General features: G+C 32.3%; 1 protein-coding gene across 1 annotated transcript in view; it reads left to right on the forward strand.

Annotated features, from left to right (window-relative positions):
- The window catches only part of LOC101891724 (protein O-mannosyl-transferase 2), a 139,588-nt gene that overhangs the window by 62,282 nt on the left and 54,892 nt on the right, over positions 1–22,414 (forward strand). The gene's annotated exons all lie outside the window — the stretch shown is intronic.

Genomic DNA, 22,414 nt, shown 5'->3' on the forward strand with positions numbered 1-22,414 from the left:
GTTTTTGGAAATTTATATTGAATAAACAAAGTATTAAAACTGTATTTTGTCTCTATGAGCTATACTAAAAGAAATATACAGGCATGTCACAAATTCCAGTCGGAATGGTTTCAAAACCGTAATTTAGAATCGATCGTTTTTTAACTTCTTCAGATGCCTATCGATTTGGTCAATTATGACAATTTTATTATTCAGTGTAAAGATGGCAATAATAGACGAATGAGAAGACGCTTAACAAACCATGTGATTAGAAAAAACTGTAGACTTGAAAATTGTCAAAAATATTCTGTTTAACAGCGTTACCATGTTAGAAGAATGCAGGTAGTCGCATCGACACTGCAGCTGAGACAATGAACTGTCAAACCGATTTTAGAATTGATAATGTTGAATGAAAAGTTATTGAAATTTGTAAAAATTGTTGAAAAATGTATAATATAACAACCTCCGTTTGCGTCATATAAGAAAACCTATAAAAGCTACTTATTTTTGGCAAAACGTTTTAAAATGCTTGACATATCAATGTTGCCAAGCGTTGATGCATCTACCTGTATTATTTTACCATGAGCGTTACCTAAAATTCGATGTAGCGTACACAAATTTTCGTACGTCTTTATTACCCAAATACGCCAGGTCCATAACTTTAAATATACCAAGTAAAACGTAAAAAATCATCATTTTCAAAACTCTCCCAGTTGATATATATTTTCCAATTACAAACATTTACATTTTTTATTAGTTGTTTCCATTCTTAACACACAAAAAAGGAAATTGTTCAGCTTTGAAATTTTGTACATCCGACTTATTTGGGTAACTTTCATATAAATACATGTGGTTTATTTGTGTGGCGAATAATGTCGGCTGATTACGTCGAATTTTAGGTAACGCTGTAAAAGAGCAGAACGTTAATTTTGTTTTGTTAATTTTTACCCAATGCCGGAATTTTTAATTGTTTTTGTAATTGAGGCGCAAAGTAATGAACATAATACTGAACAAATATGTCGGAGGAATTTAAGAGATGCTTCATACCCCTTGTCCTACCCCGGTGCAGGGTGATCATTTTAATAACAAGTTTAATCTTCTTTCTTTTTATACCCTCCACCATACTATGAAGGGTATATTAATTTTGTCATTCCGTTTGTAACTCCTCGAAATACTCATGTCAGACCCAACAAAGTATATATATTCTTGATCAGCGTAAAATTCTAAGATGATTTAGCAATATCCGTCTGTCTGTCTGTCAGTCTGTCTGCTATCTTTCGAACAAATTGGGACAGAGGGCTAAAATTTTGCACACATGTATATTTTGCCAGTAGGCAGGTTTAGTTCGTAAATGGGGCATGTAGGTCCAAGTTATCATATAACCCCCATATAACGGTATTTCCCGATATTCGGTATTTTGATGATTTTAGCGACATTGTTTACCGGAATCGTTTCAAATTTGGTATTTGAAATTCATAATGGATACCACATCCTAAATCAAAAAATGTATATTTTGCCAGTAGGCAGGTTTAGTTCGTAAATGTGGCATGTAGGTCCACGTCTTCGTATAGCCCCCATATAACGGTACCCCCCCATATTCGGTATTTTGATGATTTTAGCTACATTATAAACAGATTTTTCTTCAAGTTTCGCATTTTAATATTTTAATAACTTATGACAAAAGTTGTCTATGCAGGTTCACGTCGTCGTATAAGCATTCGGTATTTTTAAGATTTTATCATAATTTTTAACGATTTTTTTTTTGGTAATTGCCAAATTTTTACCAAATGGTGGAGGGTATTAAAAGTTCGGCCCGGCCGAACTTACAGCTTTTTTACTTGTTATATCTATAAAAGAGTAAAATGTTTGTAGTTTATGGACTCGAAACCCGCTGCACAGATTTTCCTGAAAATTTCCATCGCCTGAAAGTAATTTGGAAATGCAAAACGGAATTTGGAACAAAAATAAATTTGCCAAATTATATTGAAATCGGCTCAAATTTGGATATAGCTCCCATATATATTTTCGACCGATTTCGTTTATTTGATGCACCAAACACGCTGTGTACCCCACATTTCAATGAAATTTGGAAAGTGTGATGGAATGTGTCAAAAAAATGTGTTTGCTAAATTATATTGAAATCGGTTCAGATTTGTATATAGATTCCTTATATATTTTCAACCGATTTCGTTTATTTGATGCACCAAACACGATATATATGTTCGATTCCAATAAAATTTGGAAAAAGTGATTAAATTTTGTAAACAAATAAATTTGCCAAATTATATTGAACGGTTCAGATTTGGATATAGTACCCATATACATATTCGGCCGATTTCATGTATTTAATGCACCAAACACGCTATGTATCTTTAATTTCAATGAAATTTGGAATATGTAACGGAATTTATAACGAATATACATTTTCCAAATTATATTGAAATCGGTTCAAATTTGGATATAGCCTCCATATATATATTTTCGACCGATTTCGTTTATTTGATGCACCAAACACGATGTATATGTTCTATTTTAATGAAATTTGGAATGAGTGACTGGATTTGATTAGAAAATAAATTTGTCAAATTATATTGAAATGGTTTATATTTGGATATAGCTCCCATATATATATTTCGGCAGATACCATGTATGTTATGCACCAAACACGATATGTATGTCCGATTGCAATGAATTTCAGAATGTGTGACAAAATTTGGTTACCATAATAAATTTGACAAATTAATTAGAAATTGGTTAAGATTTGGATATAGCTCCGATATATATTCTCGGTCGATTTCACATATTTGATGCGCTAAACACGGCATGTACCTCCAAATTCAATGAAATATAGGAAGTGTGACGGAATTCGGTGTAAAATCGGGTCATGTTGGGATATGATTTTATTAGAAATATTGACCCACAAAGACTTTGCAAAAAACTACACAACAATTTAATTGAGGATACGAATCTTACGGGGAAGTATGTTGCTACCTCGAATTCTTTAATAGCAATAGAAATGCCACTCAACTTCAAAAGATTGCAGTTTCATGCCCGCTTGGCATTTGCTATGAAATCAATAAATCCGAAGGACCGAAATCCGAATTCCTGCTTTTTTCATAGTCAGCTGTTCCTGGCATGTACACGCGTTGGTAGATCGAGCTATTTGTTTGTTTTCGCATTAAAGTATTTTAAAAAGTTTTTTTTGTCTTTTTATTTAAACCAACAAATATTTGTATATGAAATTTTGAATGCATATGAAATCCAAAGGGGTAGCGAAGCGCACCGGGTTTAGCTAGTTTAATATAAAGTGAATGTATTCGTATATAGATATATTTTAAGTCGATTTTGTGATGTCCTTCTGTCTGTTATAATCAAGCTTTCTTTAAAACGAATTGAAATAAAACGCTAAAATTTTGCACAGTTAGTAAATGGATCATGTCGTCGTATAGCCCTCATATAATGGTACCTCCCAATATTCGCCGTTTTGATGATTTTAGATTCATTATAGGCCGGAGTTATTTCAAATTTTGTATTTGAAGTTCGTAATGGATGGATACTACAGCCTATAAAGAAAATTGTATATGCAGGTCCACGTCATCTTATAGCAACCATGTAACGATACCTTCCGATATCTTAGATGTATTTAAAGACATTATCCACCGGAATTGTTTCGAATTTCGTATTTGAAGTTCGTAATGGGTACAACAACCCATGTCAGAGAACTGTCTATGCAGGTCTATGTCTTTCTACAGTCCCCATTTAAAGTTTTCATTTAAACTGCATTTTTGGACGGATTATTTTTTACATTTTTCAAGTTCTTTCCAAATGGTGGACCAGGCCGAACTTAGCAGATTTTTTACTTGTTTTGAGCTGACGGGTTTTGGTTTATGTTAAGTTGTTTTAAAATAAAATTTTTAAAATATGCTGTTAGTGCAATGCATGCGATAAGGAACTCTGTATATTGTATTGTGGTATTCCGCAAAAGTGTAGCATAGAACCTTTGGGAAAGTATGAGTTTAAGATCTATAAAGCTTGTGTACGTATTTAATCTGACATGTCAGCTCGTTGGAGGGCAGGTTCTTGACTTTAACACGCTTATTCTATCTAAATAACAATTATTTTATTTCTGGAATATTATTACACCCTCCACCAAGGAAAATTCGTCGTAGACACCATAAAGTATATATATTCATGATCAGCATACAATTCTAAGTTGATGTTTAATACAGCCCACATTGTTTGACGTAGAGCTTTGAAATTTGGCACACATGTAATGTGTCTCGGAGAATAGCGGGGCTCCCTAGTGTAGTTGAGAGGGATTTGCTAAACAGGGAACTTCTTAATACAGTCCATATTCATGACATGACCTTCTCCTAAGATCTTTGGTGGCATGGTGCATAGGCATGTGTACAGTTGGTATCTATCTCTCTCTCTCTTTTACAGTTATTGCTAAGTAAGGTTAAGTTATATGATCATAACTAGTTCTTAAGAAATAGTTTTAATAAATATATTTAGTGTCTTACAAAGGCTCATCAAAGATAGATGTGGTGTCTATGAAATTACTGATCCCGGTTTACATTGGTTATTCGAGACGGATCAATGTTAAAGAATTATCCTTAAAGTCGAGGAAATTCTGTTAGCTAGGCTAAAATTTGTCTTCAAGAGTGGAAAGTTACCGAACTACAAACATAGCTGGATTTGTTCCCATACAGAGGAAATTTATAAATTTACTAGCTGGCCGGTCCGCGTTGCCGGCCCGTAATTTTAGCCTTTAATGCTATTATATCATCCACCTTGGAAAGGAGGGTATATAAACTTTTCATTCCATTTGTATCATCACTAAATATTCGTCATAGACCCCATTAAATATGCATTATTATTATTTGACGTATAGCGTCCAAATTTAGCTGAAAAATTTGTATTGTGTATAGGATGGTTGGTATTGAAAATGATCTATCGGTTCACGTTTTGGTATAGTCCCCATATAACGGTATCTCTCGAAATTCGGTATTTTGATGATTTTTGCCACATTTCTCCTCGGATTTGTCTAACACATATAACGATACCTACCTATATTGTCGATGTTGATAATCCACACATTTACGCGTATAATTGTTTCAAATTTGGTATTTTAGAAGGTTTGATAGATGACAATCCTTGAAGTATAAAATTGTCCACAGAGGTTCCCGTTTTGGTATGGCCCCATAAAACGGCCTCATTCACTTTATGGTTTTTTGATAAGTTAACTGCTTTATCCAAACAGTCTTACTGGTATATGAAGTTTAAACTGAAACACGCTTGAATGTAGATACTTTTATATAAAAATGTTTCCTTTACCTCAGATGGATGATAGTAATAATTCTGCCCGGCCGAACTTAATTTTTTTTACTTGTCTTTAAAGTAATATGAATTATTTTTCATTGAAATTGCGCGTTGGAGACCCCATAATTTCCATATCTTTTATCATAGTATAATTCAAAGACGATTAAACAAATGTCCGGTTCCTTAAATCATATGATGGTTATACAAAACGTGTTCAGTTTTTGCATGGATGGGTCTTCCTAAATTACCAACGTTTGCCGAAAATAGTATGAAAATATGGATAAAATGTAAAACATACTTGAAATCGGGTTGTATCCTTATCCGGGGGTTATGGCCCATATCATGAACTGCAAAAGTGATTTAAGGTATCGTGAAAGTTTAGGAAGAATTTCTGAAAGAATAGAAATCCTTTTCTCTTTATATTCGGTATTTCACTGATTGCAGTCAAAATGAATTTTGCATATTGAGTTCTCATTAGACGAATTATTGTCATGTGATAGAAGTAGGTAGGTCCACGTGTTGAAATGAGCCCCATAACGTGTTGTCGGTTATTTTTGTTTATTTAAATGTGTTCGCATCTTCCAGCTGAAGCACGATGTAGATCCTGGAGTTGAAAGCTAAATGCCAATTTCAGACATGAAAAATCGTCATTTAACATCTTATTGCGTACTATTTCATTTTTGATATTATTTATTCAGAATTCAAAACAATAAAAAATGTACATTTCTATATAGTTTTTAAATTGAAAAAAATTTCACGCCAAAAGGATTTTTATACCCTCCACCAAAAAAAGTATGGAGGGTATATTAAGTTCGTCATTCCGTTTGTAACTCATCGAAATAATCATTTTAGACCCAACAAAATATATATATTCTTGATCAGCGTAAAATTCTAAGACGATTTAGCCCTGTCCGTCCGTCTGTTGTAATCACGCTACAGTCTAAACGAATTAAGATAGGAAGCTAAAATTTTGCACAGATCTCTCTTTTGTCTGCAGACAGGTCAAGTTCGAAGATGGACTATATCGGTCCACGATATCGTATAGCCCCCATAAACGGTACCCCCGATATTTGGTACTTTGATGATTTTAGCCACATTTTTTTAATGGAATTGTCTGAAAATCCACACAAGTAGTTCCTTGTGGGTACTTTATACCTCGGCAGAGAATTATCTATATAGGTCCACCATATCGTATAGCGCCCATATAACGGTTCCCCCGATATTTGGTATTTTGATGATTTTATCCACATTTTTCAATGGAATTGTCTGAAATTCCACAAAAGGAGCCCCTTGTGGGCATTTTACCCCCTCAAAAAGGAATGTCTATATAGGTCCACGAAATCGTATATCCCCCTTATAACTGTACCCCCCGATATTCGGTATTTTGATGATGTTAGCCACACTTTTCAATGGAATTGTCTTAAAATCAACACAAGTAGTTCCTTGTGAGTACTTCACCCCCTGAGAGAGAACTGTCTATACAGGTCCACGATATCGTATATCCCCCATATAACGGTACCCCCGATATTCGGTATTTTTATGATTTTACCCACATTTTTCATCGGAATTGTCTGAAAATCCACACAGGGAGTTCTTTGTGAGTACTTTATACCTCGGCAGAGAATTATTTATATAGGTCCACGATATCGTATAGCCCTCATATAACGGTACCCCCGATATTCGGTATTTTGATGTTTTTAGCCATATTTTTCAATGGAATTGTCACAAGGGGTTCTTTGTACACAAGGGGTTCTTTGTGAGCACTTTACCCCTCGACAGAGAATTCTCTATATAGGTTAACGATAACGTATAGCTCCTATATATTCGGTATTTTGATGATTTTAGCCACATTTACCAATCGTATTGTCTGAAAATCCACACACGGAGTTCTTTGTGAGCACTTTACCCCTGAAACGGAATTGTCTATATAGGTCCACAATATCGTATATCCCCCATATAACGGTACTCCCCTATATTCGGTATTTTGATGATTTTAGCCACTTTTTCCAATGGAATTATCTGAAAATCCACACAAGGAGTTCCTTGTGAGTACTTTACACGCAGACATAGATTTGTCTTTATAGGTCCACAATATCGTATATCCCCCCATATATCGGCACCTTCCTATATTAGATATTTTAAAGATTTTAAAAGAATTTTTAATGAATTTTATTTTATTTTTTTTTTTTTTTTTGAAAATTTTCTAATTTATTCCAAATGGTGGAGGGTATTCAAAGTTCGGTCCGGCTGAACTTACTGCTTTTTTACTTGTTTCTTTTATATTTTTATTGGCATATTTTACGTAATTTTTTTTTTGCAAGATTCCATTCCGTAGTTGTATGAATTGTGAAAATCCGTCAAAACGTTCTGGAATTATAATCATAGTGACTTATAAACAAAGTGAAAAAAATCTTCAACTTGTTCGCTTGTTTATTTACAGCCGATGTTTAAAGGTCCTTACGAAGTTTGGTCGTTATTATTATTTTGAAATTTGATTCCATTGAAAAAATTTTCTCAGTTTTTCCGTATTTTAGAGTTTTTGCAGTGCAATATGCTCTTTTTTGATTCTGTAGCAATTTTGATTTGACCACGTTACATCATCTATATAATTTTCGTCGCTTTCTACTACCCAAAAAGACTACACATCATATTAGAATTAAAAAAAAAAAAAAACTACAAATGTACATTCCGAAATAGTAAGTCAAAATGAAAATTTTAAAATTTCACATTTTACGCGATTTTTTTTTGGATTTTATCCTTTTCTGCCAAGAGACAATTCCGAATTTGTGTAAATCGTTAAAATCAGATCAGCGGTTCTTGAGTTATAAGCGTAGTAACTAACACAACTTCCTTATATATATATATATATATATACCCCCCTACTTTTACTCTTTAATGCATATTTTTTAAAGCATTATAGAACACAGATCTGAATTATGTAAGCGGCACAATTTTTATTATAAGTAAAATAACTCAATAGTAATTTCTAAATAGAAATAAACACTCATGGCAAAAATTATAATAGATAATCACCTACAGTCGGTTTTAGATATTTTGAATAGACTAATCTTATTTTTCAACCTTGGACTGTAAATGAGTGTTAAAAAGCTATATGACATCGAACTTCTATAATAGCTCCATGTGAAAACTCAGCTCAATTTTGGTATTGTAAAGAGCTTACCAACATTTTCCATTCAAATTAACTGTAATTTGGAATTTGTATTTCCAATGTTACGAATGCCGTGCTGCGTGGTATTTAGTTTTGCCCACCTCATAATTAAGGGGGGAATGATTTCAAAATAGTCAAAGACAATTACTCTTTTACACCCATTACCGTAAGATAGGAATTAATTTATTTTTGTCATTTAAATTGTGCGTTGGAGAACCCTAAAGTCCATACATTTCATCAGTATAATTCATAATAATTCAGTATAATTCAATAACGATCAAAAAAAAAAAAAAAATAATATTCGTGATTTTTTCTTTTTTTATGGCATGTAGACGTACATCCCACATCTACGTTTCCAACCAATATTCTCTTGAGAGTTTAAAGTTCAATAGTATACCAAATTTTCTTTTCTGACCAAACATTGGTTAGGAAAGTGGATTTGTGGGTACACTAATGTGGGAACTATACTCAAATAAATGCCTATGTGGACAATTATCAAGTAAGATAATTCTCTACCCTAAATATAATTTTTTAGCCAAATAAATTGATGATAGTAGTCAAGACAAAAATGGACTTTACTCCGAATATTGAAAATATTATGAGAAAAGATTTTTTACACCCTTAGAAACAAAAATACCAAATAAAGGTCTAAAAACTGAAAAAAATGTCGAAGGCCCCGAACATAGCTTAAATTATATGATGGTTATACCAAAACCAAATTACCAACTTTTTCTAAAATGAGTATGAGTGAAATAAGGTTAAAATATAAACTGTACATGAAATAGGGTTGTACCCTTATCCGGAGTTCATATATCATGACCTGCAAAAGCAATTTAAGGTATTTTGAAAGTTTAGGAAGAGTTTCATTCTTTTTTTTCTAAATTTCCAATTCGCTCTACTATTTTGCACCCTTTATATTTGGTATTTCACTGATTGCAGTCCCAATGAATTGCATCATTGGACGGATTGAAAGAAGTAGGTCCACGTACAATTATTTTATTTCCATTGCATTTTTTTCGATTTTTTCCCGATTTGAGAATTTTTGCAATGAGATCTCTTTTTTATGATTTTTTAGCGATTTTGACTTAATTTCGGTATGACCGCGTTAAATTATTTCGATAGCATCTATTCCGTTTCGCCACCACATAATTCGGTACTACACTTCAATGTAACCCGGCTTCAATTTCAGTTCTCAAGAAATCGAGTCAATTAAATAAATTGGTATTTATATTTGAATTCAAAAATAAAATATAAAAAACAATACTAATGTACATTCGAAAAAAGTAAGTCAAAATAGAAAAAAAAAAAACATTCAAAATAAAAACTAACGATTGTACATTTCAAAAGTCAAAATGAAAATGTTAATATATCACATTTTACGCGATTTTTTTTTGAATATTATCCTTTTCGAAAAAGAGACAATTCAGAATTTGTAAGAATCGTTAACATCAGATCAGCGGTTCTTGAGTTATAAGCGTAGTAACTAACACAACTTTCTAGCGCCCAAATAAATTCCTAAGCTTAGAGGGAAAGTCAACAGTATCTCGTATATATAATAATTTTCAAACCGATATCTTCATTATCTGGCAAATATAAAGATTTTAGATAAATCAAGATAGTGGGCGTAAAAGTAGGCGTGGTCAATATTTTTTTCTTTAAAAGCCTAACCCGGGGTATGACGAACGTTTGTATATATAGACTAGCTGGCCCGGTCCGCGTTGCCGGCCCGTAGTTTTAGTCTTTAATGCAAATTTTGCATAGCATAATATTTCACAAATCTAGCTCATAAAGGTGAACAAATCTATATATCTATATCTATATATCTATATATATAAAAATCAATTGTTGTTTGTTGGTAACGGAATCAGTTGAAAACGGCTGGACCGATTTGCATAATTTTTTGTACAAAGGATCGCAATACTCCGAGTTATGTTTTTAAAGAAAAAAAAATATTGATCACGCCTACTTTTACGCCCACTATCTTGATTTATCTAAAATCTTTATATTTGACAGATAATGAAGATATCGGTTTGAAAATTATTACACGAGATACTGTTGACTTTCCCTCCAAACTTAGGAATTTAGTTGGGCGCCAGGGAACTGACCACGCATACTTCTAATCTGTCTATATATATAAGGAAGTTGTGTTAGTTACTACGCTTATAACTCAAGAACCGCTGATCTGATTTCAACGATTTAGACAAATTCGGAATTGTCTCTTGGCAGAAAAGGATAAAATCCAAAAAAAAAAAAAAAAAAAATCGCGTAAAAATGTGAAATTTTAAAATTTTCATTTTGACTTTTGAAGTGTACAATAGTAATGTTTTATTTTGCATGATTTTTTTTCCATTTAGACTTACTATTTCGGAATGTACATTTGTAGTGTTTTTTTTTTTTTGAATTCTAATATGATTTGTAGTCTTTTTGGGTAGTAGAAAGCGACGAAAATTATGGAGTGGCGGAACTGAATAGATGATGTCAAAATAATTTAACGTGGTGAAACCAAAATTTTCACAATTGATACAACTTCGGAATGGAATCTTGCAAAACAAATTGCGTAAAATATGACAATAAAAATATAAAAGAAAAAATCCTTTTGGCGTGAAATTTTTTCAATTTAAAAACTATATAGAATTGTACATTTTTTATTGTTTTGAATTCTGAATGAATAATATCAAAAATGAAATAGTACGCAATAAGATGTTAAATGGCGATCTTTCATGTCTGAAATTGGCATTTAGCTTTCAACTTCAGGATCTACATCGTGCTTCAGCTGGAAGATGCGAACACATTTAAATAAGCAAAAATAACCGACAAAACGTTGTCGAAATGAGCCCCATTTCAACACGTGGACCTACCTACTTCTATTACATGACAATAATCCGTCCAATGAGAACTCAATATGCAAAATTCATTGGGACTGCAATTAGTGAAATACCGAATATAAAGGGAAAAGGATTTCTATTCATTCAGAAATTCTTCCTAAACTTTCACGATACCTTAAATCACTTTTTCAGTTCATGATATGGGCCATAATCCCCGGGTAAGGATACCACCTGATTTCAAGTATATCTTACATTTTAACCATATTTTCATACTAATTTCGGCAAATGTTGGTAATTTGGGAAGAAACCATCTACGCAAAAACTGATCACGTTTTGTATATCATATGATTTAAGGAACGGGACATTTGTTTAATCTTTGAATTATACTATGATAAAAGATATGGAAATTATGGGGTCTCCAACGCGCAATTTCAATGACAAATAATTCATATTACTTTAAAAACAAGTAAAAAAATTAAGTTCGGCCGGGCAGAATTATTACTATCATCCATCTTACCCTCAGATGGATAATAGTAATAATTTTTTTATATAAAAGTATCTAAATTCAAGCGTGTTTCACTTTAAACTTCATATACCAGTAAGACTGTTTGAATAATGCAGTTAACTTATCAAAAAACCATAAAGTGAATTAGGCCGTTATATGGGGCCATACCAAACCGGGAACATCTGTCGACAATTTTATACTTCAAGGATTGTCATCTATCAAACCTTCTAAAATACCAAATTTGAAACAATTATACGCGTAAATGTGTGGATTATCAACATACCCAATATAGGTACGTATCGTTATATGTGTTAGACAAATCCGAGGAGAAATGTGGCAAAAATCATCAAAATACCGAATTTCTAGAGATACCGTTATATGGGGACTATACCAAAACGTGAACCGATAGATCATTTTCAATACCAACCATCCTATACACAATAAGAATTTTTCGGCTAAATTTTGACGCTATACGTCAAATAATGTGGGCTGTATCGTAATTTAAACAAACAGACATACAGACGGACAAATCGACATAGAGTTTTATGTTGATTATGAATATATATATGCATATTTAACGAACATTTAGTGATGTTACAAATGGAATGAAAAGTTAATATACCCTCCTTTCCAAGGTGGATGATATAATAGCATTAAAGAATAAAATTACGGGCCGGCAACGCGGACCGGGCCAGCTAGTCTATATATATAAAAATCAATTGTTGTTTGTTGGTAACGGAATCAGTTGAAAACGGCTGGACCGATTTGCATAATTTTTTGTACAAACGTTTGTCATACCCCGAGTTAGGTTTTTAAAGAAAAAAATATTAATCACGCCTCCTTTTACTCCCACTATTACGATTTATCTAAAATATTTATATTTGCCAAAATAGTGAAGATATCGGTTTGAGAATTATTACACGAGATGCTGTTTGCTTTCCATCCAACCCTAAGTACTTATTTAGGGGCTGAGGAACGCGCCTACTTTTAAATCTATCTCTCTATATGTAAAAGAAAGTTGTGTTAGTTACTACTCTTATAAGATAAAGACCGCCGGTCTGATTTTAACGATTTAGACAAATTCGGAATTGCCTCTTGGCAGAAAAGAATAAAATCCAAAAAAATCGCGTAAAAATGTGAAATTTGAACATTTTCATTTTGACTTTTAAAATGTACAATAGTAATGTTTTATATTGCATACTAGCTGGCCCGGTCCGCGTTGCCGGCCCGTACTTTTAGTCTTTAAAGCATAATAAATCACAGGTCTGACTTATGTAGGCGGCACAATTTTCATTATAAGTAATGACTCCATTATAATTACTCCAATTTTGATTATAAGTAATGACGTGATTATGAGTAATGACTCCATGACTAAATATAAATTAATATTCATGGCAAAAATTATAATTACCGTCGGTTTTAGATATTTTGAATAGCCTGATCTTATTTTTCAGCTATAGGCTTTAATTTGAGTGTTAAATACCTATATGATAAAGAACATCTATAATAGTCCCATGTGAAAATTCAGCTCAATTTTTGATATTGTAAAAAGCATTCAAATAAGCTATAATTTGAAATTTGTATTTCCATCGTTTAAAATCCCCTACTGTGTGGTATTCAGTTTTGTCCACCTCATACTTGAAGGCAGAATGTTGTCGGAATATCCAAAAGAATTACTCTTTTGCTCCGATTACCGTAAGATGGGCATTAATTGTTTGTCATTTAAATTGTGCGGTGGAGATCCAATAAAGTTACTTTATAATTTCGTATTTTTTTCATGTTTCTGCCACAATTTCCGACTGAATGAGTCCCAGAATGACATTTCGGAGTTTATTTCATATAGACGTACATCTCAAATCTACGTTCCCAACCAATATTTTATTGGGGGTTACAAATTCAATAGAATACCAAATTTTATTTTCTGACCACACATTGGTTGGGAAAGTGGACTTGAGGGTATACTAATGTGGGGACTATACTTAAATAAATTTCTATGAGGATAATTATCTGTAAGATGATTTTCTACCCCAGGGTTTTTTACCCAGGTAGCCTCAAGACTAAGATGCGCACTATTCCGAAAAATAAAAATTTTATAAGAAGAGGTTTTCTTCCCCCTTAGAAACAAAGATGTCAAATAAGAGCCAAAAAATGAAAAAAGTGGCCAAGACCCCGAAAATACCTTAAATCATATGATGGTGATACCAAAACTTGATATTTTTTTGCAAAGATGGTTTCTTCTTAAATTATCAACATGAGCTAAAATTAGCACGAAAAATATGGTTAAAATGTAGAATATACTTGAAATCGGGTTGTTCCGTTATCAGGGGTTATGACCCATATCATGACCTGCCAAAGCGATTAAAGGTATCTAGAATGTTTAGGTAGAATTTCTATTTTGCGTTCTTTATAGTCGGTATTTGACTGATTGCAGTCCCAATGTATTTTGCATTTTGTGTTCTCATTTGACAATTTATTGTCATATGAAAGAAGCAGGTCCACTTTTTGAAATTAACCCCATAACGCTTCTTCGGTCATTTTTGTTTGTTTTAATGTGTTCGCATCTTCCAGCTGAAGCACGATGTAGGTCCTGGAGTAGAAAGCATTTAACATCGTATTGCGCCCTCATTTCATTTTTAATATTATTCATTCAGAATTCAAACCAATAAAAAATGTACACTTCAATATAGAAAAAAGAAAAAGAATCTTCAACTGGTTCGCTGATTTTTTTTGCGGCAAATTTTTAAAGGTCCTTATGAAGTTTGTCGGTAGAATGCACTATTATTTTGAAATTCGATTCCATTGAAAAATTGTCGATTTTCCCGATTTTAGAATTTTCATATAAAGCGACAACGGATTAAATTGTTATTTATAGATTTTATGTATTTATTGGGTATTACGAACAAATACATAAAATCTATAAATAACAGTTTTATAACCTACACATCATATTAGAATTAAAAAAAAAAAAAAAACACTACAAATGTACATTCGAAAATAGAAGGTCAAAATGGAAAAAATATGCAATATAAAACATTACTATTGTACATTTTAAAAGTCAAAATGAAAATGTTCAAATTTCACATTTTTACGCGATTTTTTTTGGATTTTATTCTTTTCTGCCAAGAGGCAATTCCGAATTTGTCTAAATCGTTAAAATCAGACCGGCGGTCTTTATCTTATAAGAGTAGTAACTAACACAACTTTCTTTTACATATAGAGAGATAGATTTAAAAGTAGGCGCGTTCCTCAGCCCCTAAATAAGTACTTAGGGTTGGATGGAAAGCAAACAGCATCTCGTGTAATAATTCTCAAACCGATATCTTCACTATTTTGGCAAATATAAATATTTTAGATAAATCGTAATAGTGGGAGTAAAAGGAGGCGTGATTAATATTTTTTTCTTTAAAAACCTAACTCGGGGTATGACAAACGTTTGTACAAAAAATTATGCAAATCGGTCCAGCCGTTTTCAACTGATTCCGTTACCAACAAACAACAATTGATTTTTATATATATAGATTTTTTCCATTTTGACCTTCTATTTTCGAATGTACATTTGTAGTGTTTTTTTTTTTAATTCTAATATGATGTGTAGGTTATAAAACTGTTATTTATAGATTTTATGTATTTGTTCGTAATACCCAATAAATACATAAAATCTATAAATAACAATTTAATCCGTTGTCGCTTTATATGAAAATTCTAAAATCGGGAAAATCGACAATTTTTCAATGGAATCGAATTTCAAAATAATAGTGCATTCTACCGACAAACTTCATAAGGACCTTTAAAAAATTGCCGCAAAAAAAATCAGCGAACCAGTTGAAGATTCTTTTTCTTTTTTCTATATTGAAGTGTACATTTTTTATTGGTTTGAATTCTGAATGAATAATATTAAAAATGAAATGAGGGCGCAATACGATGTTAAATGCTTTCTACTCCAGGACCTACATCGTGCTTCAGCTGGAAGATGCGAACACATTAAAACAAACAAAAATGACCGAAGAAGCGTTATGGGGTTAATTTCAAAAAGTGGACCTGCTTCTTTCATATGACAATAAATTGTCAAATGAGAACACAAAATGCAAAATACATTGGGACTGCAATCAGTCAAATACCGACTATAAAGAACGCAAAATAGAAATTCTACCTAAACATTCTAGATACCTTTAATCGCTTTGGCAGGTCATGATATGGGTCATAACCCCTGATAACGGAACAACCCGATTTCAAGTATATTCTACATTTTAACCATATTTTTCGTGCTAATTTTAGCTCATGTTGATAATTTAAGAAGAAACCATCTTTGCAAAAAAATATCAAGTTTTGGTATCACCATCATATGATTTAAGGTATTTTCGGGGTCTTGGCCACTTTTTTCATTTTTTGGCTCTTATTTGACATCTTTGTTTCTAAGGGGGAAGAAAACCTCTTCTTATAAAATTTTTATTTTTCGGAATAGTGCGCATCTTAGTCTTGAGGCTACCTGGGTAAAAAACCCTGGGGTAGAAAATCATCTTACAGATAATTATCCTCATAGAAATTTATTTAAGTATAGTCCCCACATTAGTATACCCTCAAGTCCACTTTCCCAACCAATGTGTGGTCAGAAAATAAAATTTGGTATTCTATTGAATTTGTAACCCCCAATAAAATATTGGTTGGGAACGTAGATTTGAGATGTACGTCTATATGAAATAAACTCCGAAATGTCATTCTGGGACTCATTCAGTCGGAAATTGTGGCAGAAACATGAAAAAAATACGAAATTATAAAGTAACTTTATTGGATCTCCACCGCACAATTTAAATGACAAACAATTAATGCCCATCTTACGGTAATCGGAGCAAAAGAGTAATTCTTTTGGCTATTCCGACAACATTCTGCCTTCAATTATGAGGTGGACAAAACTGAATACCACACAGTAGGGGATTTTAAACGATGGAAATACAAATTTCAAATTATAGCTTATTTGAATGCTTTTTACAATATCAAAAATTGAGCTGAATTTTCACATGGGACTATTATAGATGTTCTTTATCATATAGGTATTTAACACTCAAATTAAAGCCTATAGCTGAAAAATAAGATCAGGCTATTCAAAATATCTAAAACCGACGGTAATTATAATTTTTGCCATGAATATTAATTTATATTTAGTCATGGAGTCATTACTCATAATCACGTCATTACTTATAATCAAAATTGGAGTAATTATAATGGAGTCATTACTTATAATGAAAATTGTGCCGCCTACATAAGTCAGACCTGTGATTTATTATGCTTTAAAGACTAAAAGTACGGGCCGGCAACGCGGACCGGGCCAGCTAGTATATATATAAAAATCAATTGTTGTTTGTTGGTAACGGAATCAGATGAAAACGGCTGGACCGATTTGCATAATTTTTTGTACAAACGTTTGTCATTCCCCGAGTTAGGTTTTTAAAGAAAAAAATATTAATCACGCCTCCTTTTACGCCCACTATTACGATTTATCTAAAATATTTATATTTGCCAAAATAGTGAAGATATCGGTTTGAGAATTATTACACGAGATGCTGTTTGCTTTCCATCCAACCCTAAGTACTTATTTAGGGGCTGAGGAACGCGCCTACTTTTAAATCTATCTCTCTATATGTAAAAGAAAGTTGTGTTAGTTACTACTCTTATAAGATAAAGACCGCCGGTCTGATTTTAACGATTTAGACAAATTCGGAATTGCCTCTTGGCAGAAAAGAATAAAATCCAAAAAAATCGCGTAAAAATGTGAAATTTGAACATTTTCATTTTGACTTTTAAAATGTACAATAGTAATGTTTTATATTGCATATTTTTTCCATTTTGACCTTCTATTTTCGAATGTACATTTGTAGTGTTTTTTTTTTTTTTAATTCTAATATGATGTGTAGGTTATAAAACTGTTATTTATAGATTTTATGTATTTGTTCGTAATGCCCAATAAATACATAAAATCTATAAATAACAATTTAATTCGTTGTCGCTTTATATGAAAATTCTAAAATCGGGAAAATCGACAATTTTTCAATGGAATCGAATTTCAAAATAATAGTGCATTCTACCGACAAACTTCATAAGGACCTTCAAAAATTTGCCGCAAAAAAAAAATCAGCGAACCAGTTGAAGATTCTTTTTCTTTTTTCTATATTGAAGTGAAAAATTTTTATTGGTTTGAATTCTGAATGAATAATATTAAAAATGAAATGATGGCGCAATACGATGTTAAATGCTTTCTACTCCAGGACCTACATCGTGCTTCAGCTGGAAGATGCGAACACATTAAAACAAACAAAAATGACCGAAGAAGCGTTATGGGGTTAATTTCAAAAAGTGGACCTGCTTCTTTCATGTGACAATAAATTGTCAAATGAGAACACAAAATGCAAAATACATTGGGACTGCAATCAGTCAAATACCGACTATAAAGAACGCAAAATAGAAATTATACCTAAACATTCAAGATACCTTTAATCGCTTTGGCAGGTCATGATATGGGTCATAACCCCTGATAACGGAACAACCCGATTTCAAGTATATTCTACATTTTAACCATATTTTTCGTGCTAATTTTAGCACATGTTGATAATTTAAGAAGAAACCATCTTTGCAAAAAATATCAAGTTTTGGTATCACCATCATATGATTTAAGGTATTTTCGGGGTCTTGGCCACTTTTTTCATTTTTTAGCTCTTATTTGACATCTTTGTTTCTAAGGGGGAAGAAAACCTCTTCTTATAAAATTTTTATTTTTCGGAATAGTGCGCATCTTAGTCTTGAGGCTACCTGGGTAAAAAACCCTGGGGTAGAAAATCATCTTACAGATAATTATCCTCATAGGAATTTATTTAAGTATAGTCCCCACATTAGTATACCCTCAAGTCCACTTTCCCAACCAATGTGTGGTTAAAAAAGAAAATTTGGTATTCTATTGAATTTGTAACCCCCAATAAAATATTGGTTGGGAACGTAGATTTGGGATGTACGTCTATATGAAATAAACTCCGAAATGTCATTCTGGGACTCATTCAGTCGGAAATTGTGGCAGAAACATGAAAAAAATACGAAATTATAAAGTAACTTTATTGGATCTCCACCGCACAATTTAAATGACAAACAATTAATGCCCATCTTACGGTAATCGGAGCAAAAGAGTAATTCTTTTGGCTATTCCGACAACATTCTGCCTTCAAGTATGAGGTGGACAAAACTGAATACCACACAGTAGGGGATTTTAAACGATGGAAATACAAATTTCAAATTATAGCTTATTTGAATGCTTTTTACAATATCAAAAATTGAGCTGAATTTTCACATGGGACTATTATAGATGTTCTTTATCATATAGGTATTTAACACTCAAATTAAAGCCTATAGCTGAAAAATAAGATCAGGCTATTCAAAATATCTAAAACCGACGGTAATTATAATTTTTGCCATGAATATTAATTTATATTTAGTCATGGAGTCATTAATCATAATCACGTCATTACTTATAATCAAAATTGGAGTAATTATAATGGAGTCATTACTTATAATGAAAATTGTGCCGCCTACATAAGTCAGACCTGTGATTTATTATGCTTTAAAGACTAAAAGTACGGGCCGGCAACGCGGACCGGGCCAGCTAGTTTTAATATAAATATTGATTCGTATGTTGACATTTTTCTGTAAGATGGTTCTCTACTCCCAAAGTAGCCTAAATACAGCAAATAATGCCCAAATCAGTTGAAAAACGTGGCCAAGACCACGGTCACAGCTGAAATCAGGGATACATTTATATAACGGTTATACCAAAACGGGTTACAAATGCAATAGAAAACAACATTTTCTTTTCTGACCACCAATTAGATGTGAAAGTGGACTTGGGGATACTCCAATGTGGGGACTTTACTTAAATAAATTCCTATGTGGCAATTATCTGTATGATGGTTCCCTACACCAGAGTAGCATAAATACAATTTTTAGCCAAACCAATTAATGAATGTGGTCAAGACCAAAATGGGCCCTACTCTGAAAATTTCAAACTTTATGCGAAGAGGTTCTCTACCTCCTTAGAAACAAAGATTCCAAATAATGGCCAAAATATTAAAAAAGTGACCAAGACACCAAAAATAGCTTAAAACATACGAAATGGGGTTGTACCCTTATCCGTGAGTTATGATCGATATCATGACCTGCAAAAGCGATTTAAGGTATCTTGAATGTTTGGGAAGATTTTCTGGAAGGATAGAAATCCTTGTCTTACTAAGAGTCCCATTCGCTCTACTATTTTCCACCCTTTATATTTGGTATTTTTCTGAATGTACATTGGACGGATTATTGTGACAGGAAAGAAGTAGTTCCACGCTTTGAAATGAGCCCCATTAGGCTTTTTCGGTAATTTTTGTTTGTTCAAATGTGTTCGCATCTTCCAGCTGAACCACGATGTCGGCCCTGGAGTTGAAAGGTAGATGCCAGTTAACATCGTATTTCCCACTTATTTCATTTTTTGGTGAAAATTCGTATATAGTGAAAATTATTCTTTATTTTGTTCACAAAAAATTTACTGAATTCAATTAGATAATACAAATTGAAAAAAATTGACAAAAAAAGAATAACACAATCTTCAACTTGCTTGCAGATTTTTTACAGCAAATGTTTAAAGATCCTTATATAGTTTGTCAATAGAATGCACTTCTATTTTAAAATTCGATTCCATTAAATTATTTCGACATCATCTATTCCGTTTCGCCACCACATAATTCGGTACTACACTTCCATGTAACTCGCCATCAATTTCATTTTTCAAGAAATCAAGTCAATTAAATAAATTGGTATTAATATTTGAATTCTAAAATAAAATATAAAAAACACTATATATATATATATATATATATATATATATATATATATATATATATATATATATATATATATATATATATATATATATCCGCCACACATTCTGAATTTCATTGGTATCGGTCATATATATCATGTTTGGTGCATAACATGTATGAAATCGGCCGAAATATATATGTTAGCTATATCCAAACCTCAACTGATTTCAATATAATTTGGCAATTTTTTCTGATGCCAGATTTTGTCTCTCTCGCTTTGGGTGCATCAAATATGTGAAATCGGCTGAGTATATATATGGGAGCTATAATCAAATCTGAGCGTCAAATTTGTCAAATTTTTGCATCAAATATGTGAAATCGACGGAAAATATATATATAAGAGCTATATCCAAATCTGAATCGATTTTAATATAATTTGAATAATTTATTTTCTAATGAAAATCCCGTTACATATTCCAAATTTCTTTGGAATCGAACATACATATCGTGTATGGTGCATAAAATACATGAAATCGGTCGAAAATATATATGAGAGCTATATCCAAATCTGAACCGATTTTAATATAATTTGGCAAATGTATATTTGTTTTAATTTCCGCTACACATTCCAAATTTCATTGAAATTAGAGATACATAGCGTGTTTGGTGCATCAAATACATGAAATCGGTCGAAAATATATATGGGAGCTATATCCAAATCTGAACCGATTTCAATTTAATTTGACAAATTCATTTTGGCTCCCAATTCCGTTACTTATTTTAAATTTCATTACAATTGGAAATACATACCGTGTTTGGTCCACCAAAAACATGAAATCGGCCGAAAATGTATATGGGAGCTATATCCAAATCTGAACCGATTTCAATATAATTTGACAAATCTATTTTCGGACTAAATCCCGTCACACATTCCAAATTTCATTGGAATCGAACATTCATATTGTGTTTGAGGCATCAAATGAACGAAATCGGTCGAAAATATATATGGGAGCTATATCCAAATCTGAACCGATTTCAATATAATTTGACAAATTTATTTTCGGACTAAATCCCGTCACACATTCCAAATTTCATTGGAATCGAACATTCATATTGTGTTTGAGGCATCAAATGAACGAAATCGGTCGAAAATATATATGGGAGCTATATGCAAATCTGAACCGATTACAATATAATTTGGCAAACTTATTTTTGTTCAAAATTCCGTTACGTATTCCAAAATTACGTATTCCAAATATTCAACCAATCAATAGATCAATCTAAATTTTTGGGAGGTACCTCCGATTCTGATGCTATATCTCCAGTTCCAAGTGGAAATTCAAAAATGTATATAGCCTATGTTACTTTCAGGCGATGTTGCAGTATATATGGAAATTTTCAGGAAAATCTATTCAGCGGTTTTCGAGTCCATAAATTACAAACAAACAAACATACAAACATATTCCTCTTTTATAGATATAGAAGATAGATATAGATTAAAAAGTACTGACAACGACAGTTCCTCAGCCCCAAATAAATACTTAGAGGGGGATGGAAAGTCAACAGTATCTCGTGCAATAATTTTCAAACCGATATCTCCTCTATATTGGCAAATATAAGGATTTTAGATAAATCAAAATTGTGGGCGCAAAAGTGGGCGTGGTCTATATTTTTTTCTTTAAAAACCTAACTCGGGGTATGACGAAAGTTTTTATAAAAAATTATGCAAATCGGTCCAGCCGTTTTCAACTGATTCCGTTACCAACAAACAACAATT

Source organism: Musca domestica, unplaced genomic scaffold, assembly GCF_030504385.1.
Source record: "Musca domestica strain aabys unplaced genomic scaffold, Musca_domestica.polishedcontigs.V.1.1 4, whole genome shotgun sequence".
Classification (NCBI taxonomy): Eukaryota; Metazoa; Arthropoda; class Insecta; order Diptera; family Muscidae; genus Musca; species Musca domestica.